At 45.2% G+C, this 13,202-nt stretch overlaps 1 pseudogene; it reads left to right on the forward strand.

Annotated features, from left to right (window-relative positions):
* Nucleotides 1–8,910: 8,910 nt before the first annotated feature.
* Nucleotides 8,911–9,866, forward strand: LOC149328082 (uncharacterized; annotated as a pseudogene).
* Nucleotides 9,867–13,202: the final 3,336 nt, after the last annotated feature.

Below are 13,202 nucleotides of genomic sequence, written 5' to 3' on the forward strand. Positions count from 1 at the left end.
ATGTTTTGAGTAACTGGCTTCTTCAAGGTGTTTCTGAGGCTGTTGTAAAGCCATTTGCTTTGTTGATACAAGCACTTGCGGCCGTCGTCAACTGTAGAGCCTGAAAGTATTGTAGTACTTGATGCAGTGCACATGGCGATGTGCTCTGCTGATAACTTCATTATTGTCAGTCTTGTCGACACTGTATGACTAATTAGGGGGTGGACACATGCTACCGTTGCTTAGAGCTAAGATGGCTTGCCAAGAGATACAACGCGTGCATTTTCAACGCTATAGCGTTCATTGTCCAGTGTTGCAGAAAAGACAGTGTCATTAGCCATGAGCAAAAAATCCACAGAAAATTCCTAGGAAAGCAACCCAGGCGGGCCACGTAGGTCACTTGACTTTGTGACTTCATCACAATCTGCCAGTCGTTGCAGTTGGCACTTTCATTTACGGTTGGTCGCGAGGTTGCTCGGGAAGAGCAACCTGGGTGGCTGTGCCAGAAGTGGTATGACGACTCTCTGGGACCTCTGAATGTAATGTAGAAAAACGGCCAATTACGCATATATTGGCATTAATCCAGTAATGCTGTCTTGTCAGGCCGCTAAAGTGGAGCTTAATTTCCCTCTGCAAATTTTTTGCCGCAGCAATGTTAAACGTTGTCTTCCCACATTTATGGTTAGTCATGGGTGCGCTGCTGGACATGACGAGTGCAGGTAGTGTGGCACTGCTCTGCATTAATAGGTTTAACCTATTACGACTCATGTTCTTGAGAATGATCTGGGACACAATAGCAGGTGGTTGCGTCAGTCGTTGACTCCCAGGAACGGGCACAGGAACGGCACGAAGTCTAGAGTGCGACGCCGTAGAACTCGTGATCACCGGAGCAATAGCTGGTGTTGCTCTCTTCCAGCCGAGGTGTTTCTGTTCTTCCCTCCCGTGCCGCGCTATCCCTCGCGCTTTTATAGCCTCGCTGTTAGTACACGTCATCCTTGTCGTCGTCGTCTTCTCTTCTCCACCAATCACCTCTTCCAATCATGCCAAATACTTCATCTTTATTCTCGGATTAATACACGTCATGCTTATTCTGAACCTCCTCGTCTTCTCCAAACTTCTTTAGTTCATACTTTTATTTCCGACTTCCTTTTATATGTGACAGCGCCACAGGCCAGAGTTACCACCTTTAGGAACTATCGTGAACAAACGGTCCCTCTATGCTGCGATGTAACTATATCTGTAACAACATGGGAACTCCCTGGGTGCTCATATATGCAAGGACCAAAGACAACATGGTCAGCAGTACTGTGAATACACGCACCTTATGAAAACGAGGACTAGAGGGGGCAGAATCAAGAAACGTGTGCTACATGGAAAGTTTCAGGATAAAAAAATGCGTCCCCACCTACCTTATACCGTTAGTCAGGGGTACGAGCTAACGGGAAGTTTTCCGCAAGCTCGTGCGACGTGTGTGCAACGAATTCCCGAAGCTGAAGAGAGAGTTGTCTCCCCCACACCTGCGACTGTCATGCCATCTGTTGGCGCTATGGTGGCTACAATGCAGGTGACCCCCCTTGTTAAGGTAACTGGGGAGGACGACATCGCGGGGAGTAAACCCAAGGGGACGAAGCAGGCCAAGTCCCCACAGTGGAGAGAATACGTTCTATAGTTTACTTTTTGATCTCTGCACTTCCTTGTATGATTGACCGGATAGTATCGAGTGTCAATCCGAATTTGTCTTAGAGATCGCACCTAAAACGATAGCCTTACTTTGAAATGCGTAGTGCCATATGTGCTGATGAAAGAGGCAACTGCTGCAATGTGGCTGATCTGCAGTTTAGGGTGCACTCTCCTGGCTCGTGGTATTTGCTCGAGGCAGTGCATCCGAGTTTTACCTTAGCCAGGAGCCAGCATCTGAAATCACATCAGCGCTTCCTAGTTGCATCACACCAGCAGTCTCCTATGTACGGGAGTCGTCTATCTGCTGCCATGGTTTCGTGGCAAGATGAAATGTATTCTTGCATTTTAAAGGCTGCTTCTGAGGCACTGAGGGGACACGGTGCCCATTGAACATACCTTCCCCATGTACAAGTGGCTACTGTTAAACACTGCCTCGTGTAATTGAGGCTTTAACTTGTGCTTATTGTGCTGCTTTTCTGAGTGTCATTTTGCAGGCAAATCAAGCGTATTAGGTGGAGAAGGAATGTTAAGTGCTGGTTAAACAACCGGTATGGACAGCTGCTGCCAAACTATGCAGACCCTCAGGCTCGTATCCTTTCCAACCGTGTGTCTGGTGCTCTGAATTTCTGTGTGCCAAGTTCGGGTCACCAGAATCATTCTCGTTGATTTGTGACAAGAACACGATGGGTCTCGGTTTGGCAGCACCTCTACTTAGTCTGGAGAGCATTTTGGAGCTTAGGCTTACGGCCTTCTGTGGCATTTTTGTTCTGTTCATTGCTTTCGCTTTTGGCTGTGTTGAGCTGCATGGAATGTGAGTTTTTTGCAGCCAAGATTATCTGGCCAACATTATCAAATGACAAGAATTGCTAAGGATACTAGAACTGACATTGCATTCTAGCTGGAAGAAACATGAGTTTCAAATTTTTTGACTCGCATTTAACAACACATTGCAAGTTGCACTTCTTTTTTCCTATCTGTATCCTTTCACATTTTGTGCCTTGAGAAGAAAGACTACAGAAAATGTTGTCAGATGTGGTTTTTGTGCATTGCCGTCTACACAAAAGTACACAAGCGCCACTGCTTGTGGCACTTGTGTTCATTTTAAAGTGACCTTGCTCTCTGTTATTTTGCAGGTCATTATTGATAAGCCAATGCGTACAAGTTTCCAAAGGAAGAAACCTTCTACTACGCCTGCCAGCCTGTGATGACTCCATTGCGTCATGTTCTTAACCTGGAAAATCCCATGCACAGTGATCTCAGTGCATTGTGTCTATTCACAAAGTGGATTGGAAATAGTTTTGATTTAATTGCTTCAATTACAGGGACCTTAATAATGAGGAAAGTAGGCATTACCATGACAAAAAAAATTTTGTTTAGTGAACTTGTTTCGTAAGCAATATAGTTTTTTCCCCTGAAATCACAACAGGCTCGCTTAAAGCAGAAGCAAGGAGGGAATAACGGGTGGCGGCATAGTTGTCTCTAACAGTTGTTGCTGTTGTCGAGGAGGCACTGGGTTCTTTTTGTTCGTTTTGACTCGATAGTGGTTGAGCAGAAACCACTGGTGCGCAATGGTTGTCCAGTTTAGATTAGGTTCTTGGTGAGATTCCCATTTCAGTCATGGTACCAACGGGACACCTGACCACGTACAGCAATTGAACGAAGCTTCCGAGCTCTCTACTCTTGATGCCGCCGCGGTGGCTGAGTGGCTATGGTGCTCGGCTGCTGGCCCAAAAGACGCGGGTTCGATCCCGGCCGCGGCGGCTAGAATTTCTTTGGAGGAGAAATTCTAGAGGCCCGTGTGCTGTGCGATGTCAGTGCACGTTAAAGAACCCCAGGTGGTCGAAATTTCCGGAGCCCTTCACTACGGCGTCTCTCATAGCCTTTGTCGCTTTGGGACGTTAAACCCCCCAAAACCCAAAACCCTCTCTACTCTTGCGGTGTGCAGTCAATGGTGCAAGCATTAGAATCATTATACTTGGTCGTCACTGAAAACCAAGCACCAAGAAAGGATTATGCCTGTCATGCAAGGGCCCGTGGTCTTGCAGCTATCTTAGACAAGCCAGGCACTCCACGTAAAAAGGGTTGGACAGGAGATGAGACGATACTGAATGGTCGTCCTGCATTCCACTAGACAGTGAATGAAATTGGCATATGTTTCAGGGCAGTTATAATATTCAGGGGATTTTGCATATTTTTGGAAGATAGGCGTTGCAAGTCAATTTGTCAAATAACTTTGTGACTTACATAATTAAAAAAAAATAAGCAGCTGGTGCCCACCTTAAATAAAGGAGATGCAATGTTTCCAAACCATTATTCTTGGTTAAAAATTCAAAAGGCAGAAAATGACGTCCTTATTTTTGGTGCAAAGGGGGGAGAATCTGACTCCATCCTATTATTCAGAGATCAAAGCAGGATCTCTGGCACTGAAGAGACGGTCATTGCGAAAGATGGTGTGTGAGATCACATGAAAGACAACAAGATGTAATTACGCTGTACATTGTGTGGTTGCTCTGATAAGTGTGCAAATTGATTATTTCATTTATACGATATCCTTTCGTGCTTTTCACTTAAAGCAGAAGCATCGTGTGAATATCGCATGCATTGATATAATTTGCCTTTTGGTGCCTGTGCGTTTGACAGATCGATCTTTATATTGTTTCTTGTTCTGTATGGCCACAGATATTTTCAAATGCTTGCTTACGTCATTCAATGTGATTCTACAACATTGCACTATGCTTTGTCTGCTAGTTGGGGGTTTATGAACATTGGAGCTCTGCAGAACCCCTGCTGACGGTATTGTGTGGCGAATTCTTCATGATATCGTATTTGCCGCTGTTCACTTTTTTATGGGTATTTTTGTCTTTGCTGAAGAGTATGCTATGATTCCTTGTGGTTGTTTGGATGTGACTGACCTCATTTTGTCATGTGCGAAGCATTCCTGACTCTGTCCAAGCTATGTTTGTTGCTGTGTGCATTTAGCCTGCATTCTGACATCTTCCATTTCCTTTTGAGGATCTTTTAAGAACAGGCGACATTTGGCTGCATGGAGTGTACCGTGACAATATTTTATTTGAGTTTTCTAATACTGGATGCTGTTCTGCACATTTGTAATTCATCATGTATGGACCTCGATTCATGGTCACTATATAGAACTTGAACTATCTTTGAGGACGAGATTATTTTATTATAATGTTAAGCCATTTGAGAAAATTCGACTGCCCAGTGTTTCGGTATAGTTCTGTGCTCTATTGACCCTGTTGACCCTGTGCTTCCCTGTTGACCCTATGCTGTGTTGGCCTATTGACGCTCTGCTCTTTACCCTGTTGCCCAAGGCATTGCAAGATATACCAGACTTACTTGTCTAAGACCCACACTTTTTTTTTCGGTTTACTTTAGTGAGGTCCTGACACTTGTCAGGTCTTCATGCCTCATAAAATGCCTGCAGAACTGATTTAGTGTTGCTGAGATTCTGCTCGGGATTATGGAATATATAATGACAAGTTATACTTTTATTTATTTCTTGCTGCGTTCACTCTCCCTGCATCAGTGGCATAGTCATTGGAGCATGCACCACGCATCTAGGATGTGCAGGGTTTTAATCTCAGTACTAGCACTGGGTACCCATCAGTGATGCAATACGCAAATTTTCCCACTGGCTTTTGTTGGGTGCACTGCTTGTGAGTGGGCCTTTAATCGCAACCTGTGTCGAAGGAAGTGCCTTGAGCCATGGCCCTCTTTAGCCAAAGCTGCCCGTTCACCATCTACTGTCATTGTCAGCTTTCACTCTAGTTACTGTCCAATGAGCTCACCTAATAACTATGTTCTCAGGGATGGACTTCTTCGGTGCCATCTATGGTGTTAGAAACACCTGTCATCTTAAACCCCTTTCAGAGTAGCGCATTGCAAATCATCTTTTTTTTTCGCCCAATTTTTTATCCCATATTTAGGTGTGGGCCTAGCACTAGTAATTGTGGTATGCTCTAACTGCACTCGACGCACAGTAGTGTGTAGTTTAAGGCGTGCTTATACCGATTTGGTTAATGGCACTCTTGGAGGTGCTGCAGGGGAAACATCATGTTGGACATGTTGGCCACATTCGTGGGCAGCTGTAATCTTGGCAGCAAGCAAGCCTCCTGACAATTTTTTACCAGTTATGCTCTAAAAGTTTTTTAGTGCGTGCAGTACAAAGGGTATAAGAGGTCTACAGAAAAAAGAAAGGAATCCTGTTCCAGTGTGTTCTGTCTGTAACCATAACCGACACTCGTTAGTTCTCAAGCCTGCGTAGGCAGACTTGTACAGTCCTTCCCTGAAAGCCAGTTACAGCGCAAACGAACAGGTCTATGAAGTGGCTGTTGGTTTGCTTGCAACAGCTTTCTGATTTTTTTAGGCAACTGTGATTCTTTCATGAGCATAATAATAGTTCCCATCTGCGTGCAGATTTGAAACTTTGGAATGTTTGTGTTGGAACTAGATTGTTTTTAAGCCTGGCCTACTGAATTTACACAGCCTAGCACAACTGTTGTATGAGATTGCATTCCATTTTCACCGTCTCATCCACAGAACACCATGTGAGTTGTTGCACATGTAATCCTGTCTCTTATGGATGCAACCTGTCTTTCACTTGCAGGCTTGACCACCACAGGCCGCAAATACGATGGATTTTCTGGACAAAAGTCATCAGGTTAGAATCTGCAGTTTTTCTCCGCTAATGCGTTCCTGAAGGTTGTCTTTCAAAGAGCAGTATGTAGAATACAGAAGCTTCAGTTCATAGAGCTCTGGTGAATTGTGTTGATATTTGCCTTTGTTATTCTGGAAACTTGTTTTCCAGAATATGTGAACTGTTGACCAAACTGCCACCCCTCTGAGTTCTATGCATTGATCCTGTGTCTCTTGTATCTTATTTATTTATTTATACACATACCTCACAGGTTCCACACTTGGAACATTGTGTGAGGGGAGGGGTTACAATATTTAGCTGACAAAAGATGGTACAAAGTGGAAATAACAAAAGTAAACAAAATTAAATGCATTGGGCTGCAAACAATTATTACACCGTACTTGAAGAAAACCGTATTATATTGACACAGGGGAAAAAACAGCAAACAAATTGCGGCACTGCATGGATTTGACTACACATACGAACACAATTTATGTACCGTCTTTGTCAAAAGTAACCAGGCTGGCGCGAAGGCTGCGGGAGCAGGCGCGCGGCCATGCGGCGGCGTTGCGCTCGCTGTCGCTGGCCGCCGCTTGCCCGCTCCGAGGGTGCAGCAGCTGACTAACTTTGCACCCTCACTCTCGTTTCTTAGATATGATAAAATTAGGCACGTAAGATGTGCGCGCTGCGCTTTCGCGTGTTCGGAGAATGGTTGCGCCGACCAACGGCGCGCTGTATAGCAGCGGTGCTCTTCTTTCGTTACGAGCAACTGTGCTGAAGTCGACACCTCGCGTTTATTGCTTTATAATTATGCTTGCTTACGTTATACACCACAGTTGAAACGAATAAAAAAGTATCATTTTTTCTGCTCGTTTTGATGCGTCTTAATTAAAGCAGGGTAACGGACCTCGAAATTTAAATACGCTTTTTCCGGGTTGCGTTACGTATTGCTGCTTGAGTGCAGGCATATGGGGAAGGTTTTTTGCCTTTAGCGGTTTTCGAGGCCACTTACCTCTTTTTCTATCCGGAAATCATTTCTATTAGCCCCCTTGTTACTGTGCCTATAATGGAGTGCGATGCTTCGGTTTGGTTTATTAGGGTTTAACGTCCCAAGCGACTCAGGCTATGAGGGACGCCGTCGCGAAGGGCTCCGGAAATTTCGACCACCTGGGGTTCTTTAACGTGCACTGACATCGCACAGTACACGGGCCTCTAGAATGTCGCCTCCATCAAAATTCGCCCGCCGCGGCCGGGATCGAACCCGCGTCTTTCGAGTCAGCAGCCGAGCGCCTAAACCACTGAGCCACCGCAGCGGGGTCAGTGCAATGCTTCGTTGCAGAAATTTCTTGCGTTTGCTTGTTGCTAAGGTTTTTTAAATTTAATTTAGACGCATCAAAACGAGCAGTAAAAATGTTTAAACTGTGGTGTATACAACGTAAGCACGGATAATTACAAAGCGATAAACGCGAGGTGTCGACTTCAGCGCAGTTGCTCGTAACGAAAGAGCACCGCTGCTATACAGCGTGCCCTTGGTCGGCGCAACCATGCTCCGAACACGTGAAAGCGCAGCGCGCACATCTTACGCGCCTAATTTTATCATATCTAAGAAACGAGGGTGAGGGTGCAAAGTTACGTCAGCTGCTGCACCCTCGGAGCGGCCGAGCGGCGGCCAGCGACAGCGAGCGCAATGCCGCCGCACGGCCGCGCGCCTGCTCCCGCAGCCTTTGCGCCAGTCTGGTTACTTTTGACAAAGACGGTACAATTTCATGGATGCATAAAGGTGGTCAATTCGTTTTTGAACATTAATGGGTCACATATGGTAGCAATGCAATCCGGAAGACCATTCCAACACTTGATAGCATGTGGCAAAGCAGAAGAATTGAACGCGAGTGTTTGGCCGAATGGACGTTGGAAGCTAAGATTATTACGTAGGCGACGTGAAGTGCGCATTGGGCGTGTAGGTGGCAGTATGGACGCGTGATGACTGTATATTCATTTCTGTAGTAAGCAAAGAAGTGCGAAATCCCTTTGCGTCTGTAAACTTGTTAGCGATAAAGATAACTTGATGCTTGTTACGCTGGAATGATGGTTGTAGTCGTGAGAAATAACACGCGCTGCACGGTTCTGAATTGCTTCGAGGGAATGAATTAATGGATGTAACCTGTCTTTCACATGCAGGCTTGACTACAAGAGGCTGTAAATATGGTGTATTCTTATCATTAGAATCTGGAGTTTTTCTCCGTAAATGCATTCCTGAAGGTCGTCTTTCAAACAGCAGTATAAAGAATACAGAAGCTTCACTTCATAGAACTGTGGTGAATTGTGATGATATTTGCCCTTGATATGCTGAAAAGTTGTTTTCCATAATATGTGAACTATTGACCAAAACTGTCACCCCCTTGAGCTCTATGCATTGATGTTAGGACTTGTACAGGGGTCCAAGGCGGCCTCATCAGGTTTTTAACATTTAGCTTTCACTTCCTCTTATACCCTGTTTAAGGAGCAAATAAATGAAACAAAAATGGCAGTATGCTGTGTGCTGAACATTACTAACTGCAATTTGTTTAGTTATTAGGCCCACTTGGGGGGGGGGGGGGCTTAGGACTGTGTTTGTCATGATGCCAGTAATGCAAGTGCTTTGGATTTATTTCAAAGGCTACGCTATTTTGTTGGCAATGATAACATTTCTTGCAGCTTAAATATTTTCAACTGCATGCTCAATTCAACCTAGGGATATCTTTAGGTCTGAATTCTCCTTAAGGCCGACCTATTGAATAAAACTTTTCATAAACATCCACAGCGTTTGACGAATATATCCTCCACATTGATCTTTATTTCCCTAGCTCCAAGTGAGCTGTCCTATGTTGGTTCCTGTATTTTATAGGAAGTATTCTGCCTTTATAATGCAGGTTCAATCTTCAGAGAGACCGGACATGGCGCTCCTCCTGTGCAAGATTCAGCTGGTCAAAGGCGCCCAATGAGCCACTGCATGGAGTCTGCTCCTTCTGGCAGCGGTAACTAGAGGGGGGAACACGCAGGAAATAAGCTGTACGAATGCACCCATTGCAACAAGGGATTCAAAAACAGATCTCAGCTGGTGGTGCATCTCCGAGTCCATACTGGTGACCGCCCATACCATTGTGATGACTGTGGAAAGAGCTTTGCACAAAAGGTCCAACTGGAGTCACACCAGCGCACTCACACTGGTGAACGTCCTTACCGGTGTGACCACTGCGATAGGAGCTTTGCACACCGGAGCACCTTAGTGAAACACCAGCGCACTCACACTGGCGAGCGTCCTTACCATTGTGACCACTGCGGTAGGGGCTTTATACAGAGGAGCAGCCTGGTGGCACACATCCGTACCCACACGGGTGAAAAGTCGTATCAATGCCAGCTGTGCCCCATGGCCTTTGCATTACATAAAAATCTTGCAAGGCATGTTAGATCCCATAAGGGCGAGAAGCCCTTCCAGTGTGACTTGTGCAAAAAAACATTCGCTCGGGGGCAAAATTTAAAACTCCACAAAAAGGCAATCCACAAAGAATAGCAGTGGTTTGTGATGCCCATAGTCAATATGTTTTCCTAGCTAACTTTTTATATGCAAGCTAATGAGATTCTAGCTTAATGCCCTTTGTAAGGTGTTGGTAGCCAACCTTCATCATTATTTACATTTGTAAGTTTTGTTCACTTTTACGGAGTTTTCAGAAAAATACATTTCTTGTTCCCTTAGACTACATACACACTCGCTCTAAGAATTTTCTGAACACAGAGAGCAAGCCTGCTATGTTCGTAAACTCACATGAATGGAAATAAAATCAGTCATACGTGGATGGCATGACTTCTTGTTAGAGAAAGACTTTCAAAAACTTTGTACCCAATATTATTGCTGGTGCCATTTGTCAGCCTGCCTCAGTGAAGAGAAATGGGGGGGGGAGAAGGGGGGGTAAAATGTGCACAACTATTCTTTTTACTCATGTAGTCTGAGTGGGTTTATTTTTGTGATGGTCATTATAAATTCACTCGTTAATATCATTGAACCTATTTCTGTATGTATGACAACACAGGAAAACCTGCTGTTGTGCTAATCTTTGCATGTTTATTCCAGCATTGCAAATGGCAAGAATGAGTGGGGAAAACCAGGTGTCTGACCTCATATTGATGTTTCTGCACGCTTTATAACAGTTTTTTCTTCTATGGTATGAAAGCCAACAAAAAGAGTTCACAAACACCGACATCACCATTACTCAGAGTGCTATGTCAGCTGGATATAAATGCCATAATATTTGTGGAGCATTATGCCCACACTATTTTTAACCTGTTCTGGTCGTCGAATATCAGCTCTTTGAGACCATTTCACATTGTGCTAGCTTCTTTGTTGTGTTCGTGTTACGTGAAAAAGCCTTATTTTTTTTTGCATAAGGTGTTCTTGATAACAAGCTGCAGGGGTCATGGCTGCTGAAACAAAAATTACTGTGATTAGGGCCTGCGAGAAACATTGTAATCTTTTAGTGTATTGTAGCGCACATAATTTTGGTCATTTTTGAGAAATTTCTTAGTGCGCATAAGTATTTTATTCCAGTTTCCATTACAGATTATGGAATACATTCTGGCTGTTTGTAAGGTGTTCATGATAACTAGTTGCAAGGGTCGTGGCTGCTGAAACAAAAACTGCTTTGATTCGGGCCTATTAAAAAGATTGCTATTTTGTAGCGTACTGTAAAGTTCGTAATTTAGTTTTGTTTTGTGTAATTTCACATGAGTATTTCATTACAGTTGCCAATACAAAATGTTGAATGCCTTCTGGCTGTTTGTAAAACTTTTTTTTTTTTTATTCGAGCTGTTTGCCATCAGACATAATGAAAAAGGAGAGAAAGTTATAAAAAGGAGTGCAAACAAACCTCGCTTAAAAAGCGGCACAAGTTCGTGATATAGCGATTATCTAGAGTCCACTTGGTATAGTCGTCTGCAACGTCCCATCGCAGGCCAACCTTCCTTAATAAACGTCGTCTCACGGAAGCTGTAGCCGGGCAAGTCCACAGCAAGTGTTTTTCATCACACAGGTCGGGCGCAGCACCACAATGGGGACACTTGTCTGTCACTTCGTAACGTTTGTCACGCCACCGATGACGCACACAAGGAGTCAGAGCCGCTCCTGCCCGAATCCGGCGCACAGATACCTCCTCCTCCCGAGTGAGACTCCGGGGGAGAGGGTACGAACACGGAGGAATTAGAGCGCGTGTTCGCTGACGCAAAGACTGTTTCTCGGAAACATGGGACAGGAACGGATCTGAGGGAAGAGGGGAAGGTGGCGGGATATCGGATGTGTCAAGGTGTGTCATTGCATCCACATGAATATTATGCGGATCCTGGGCATGCCCGCGAATCCAGTGTATACGCACAGGACAGGGGTATTTTGTGCAAAGTTGGTGAATGGATTGTGTAACTTGGAATGTGCGCCGGACAGCCTTAAGCTGTTTAAGGGCGGCAAGGGAGTCGGTGTAAATGTGTACAATATTGAAAGTAGGTACGAGTGGAAGGGATGCAATGGCATTGTGTATCGCCTGAAGCTCCAAGGCCAGGGGGGAGCAAGTATCCGAGCTATATGTAGCGCGGGAGTTGAGATGAGGATGTGAGGGACTGTAAACTGCAGTAACTCCCTGCACTGCTGTGTGTGATGCATCGGTGTATATTATGCACCCTGAAGGAAGATGGGCGGCTGATATCGGCGTCGAAGCAGAGGGGCGATTGTCTGTGAGCTGACAGTATGACCATGGGGGAAGAGTGTGTAAACGATGAAGCTGAAGCGACATCTTGCGTGCTCTGTTTGCCTCACGCTGGTCGATAAGTTCACTCAATGTATTAAGTTGAGCGTACTCTTGGAGAATGGGTATGGGTGTGATACGCGGAAGATAAGTTATGGCGCGCATAGCCTCCCGATTGATTGATTCAAGGGAGTCCCACTGTCGTCGGGTGAGGCGATGAAATTGCGCTTGGTACACAATCCGCGGCTGAAGGATGGAGCGCACGAGCTGACGGGCAGTATCAAAACGCGCTCCGCCAGAGCGCATAGCTATGCGTCGAATCAGACCGAGAGTAGCGTGAGCCGATTTACGGGTCGCGTTTAGCCACGGAGTCCCAGTCCCAGATGTATGAAGTAGGAGACCTAGAACACGCACACTTTCAACTTGAGGAATTGGAGAATTGAAGATTGCTTGAATTGAAGAATTGAGAATTGCTATTTGAAGATGCAGGCTAAGCAAAGAATCACACTGCTTTTGATTTTAATGCACAATATGTCAAGTAAGTTTTACAATTGTCTACCGTAAAGGTAAAAGGTGTGGCTTACGGAAAGCAGCACCTTTTACCTTTACGGTAGACAATTGTAAAACTTACTTGACATATTGTGCATTAAAATCAAAAGCAGTGTGATTCTTTGCTTAGCCTGCATCTTCAAATAGCTGACGTTTTCTTGTTTCAAGCATGAAATGCTTTTAGCTGCCGTTGTCAGCAGTGTGGTGACGTCACGTCGAGACCGAGGGCCAACATCCGGGCGCTGACACGAGAACATCCGGGCACCGTACAATATTTAACGAGACTCTATAAGAGAGAGGGCCGCGCTTCCGTGCCGTCCCCAAGGATGGCGGTGCGGTCCCACATTCACGCATGTAAAAGACTGGCCGCTGGGCCTTCAGCTCGTGAAGTTTCCCCCTTTGGCAGGCAGATGTATACACGCTTGTGGAGTATTCGAACGCGCTGCAATTACATTCTTGTCAGGCCTGCGTCTCGCCGTGTCCGCGTACGCTTCTGCATCTTCCTGCATTTCAATGCTGCCACCGTCACAGCTGCTTAAGCCGAGCAATGGAGCCTGATGAAAAGAGAGATA

Source organism: Amblyomma mixtum, chromosome 9 (genome assembly GCF_055824585.1).
Source record: "Amblyomma mixtum isolate Tamu chromosome 9, ASM5582458v1, whole genome shotgun sequence".
Taxonomy (NCBI): Eukaryota; Metazoa; Arthropoda; class Arachnida; order Ixodida; family Ixodidae; genus Amblyomma; species Amblyomma mixtum.